An 887-nucleotide genomic window follows, 5' to 3' on the forward strand; every position below is an offset into this window, starting at 1 on the left:
GTACCAAGTATGGGTGAAATCGGTTCACAACCACGCCTGAAATCTCGATTATCACTTTATCATGCGAGAGTATAAAATGTTCGGTGACACCCGAACTCAGCCCTTCCTTACTTGTTTTGGTATAATTTCAATCTGGCCGTTCCAGTCATTCCAATTGCAAAACGTCAAAACCTACTCAATCCAGTCAACTGTCAAAGTTCGGTAGGTTTTGACGTTTAGCAATTACTCTCTCACTTCCAGTGAGATAGGAGTCGGGGATCTCATTATCTCTGCTTCATACAGTGAACATGTGCCAAAGGCAAGCGGAACATTTCTTATAATTTATTTCTAATGTAGCACTTTTATCTGTTTCCTTGTTTTTCGTTAATAAGTTTTTCCAACATTTATTTTTCTCATTTGTATATTTATCAGTTTTCGTTTGTCAAATTGCTAATTAACTTTTATAAGATCAATAAATTCTGATACGAAATCTTTATTATTGGGGTGGCCTGCTTTAGAAGCCTCAAACAATAGATTTTTTTGCTTAAATCTCTTGAAAAATTATCTAAGAATATGTCCCCAAAGTTATAGATGGAAATTCGAAATGTTATCGAAGCTAGAAGGGAAATAGTGACCGAGCGTCTAGCAGATATATGTATAAGCCCTTGGGCGAAAAGCGAAAACTTTGACGCGTGATATCTCGGTTTTTCATTTTAACATTTTTTCTTAATTTGCGACTAAACGTCGTATGGAATACTCGTATAAGGCAAAGTTTATTATTTGATATTAAAATATCTTCTATTTAAAATATAAAAAGACGTGTGGCACTCGGGGACTGCCGCAGTAAAGCTAATGCATAGCACAGGGATGGGCACATTTTTAGCCCGCAAAGTTAGCAAAGTGCACAC

Source organism: Bactrocera latifrons, unplaced genomic scaffold (assembly GCF_001853355.1).
Source record: "Bactrocera latifrons isolate USDA-ARS-PBARC rearing strain unplaced genomic scaffold, ASM185335v1 scaffold_368, whole genome shotgun sequence".
Classification (NCBI taxonomy): Eukaryota; Metazoa; Arthropoda; class Insecta; order Diptera; family Tephritidae; genus Bactrocera; species Bactrocera latifrons.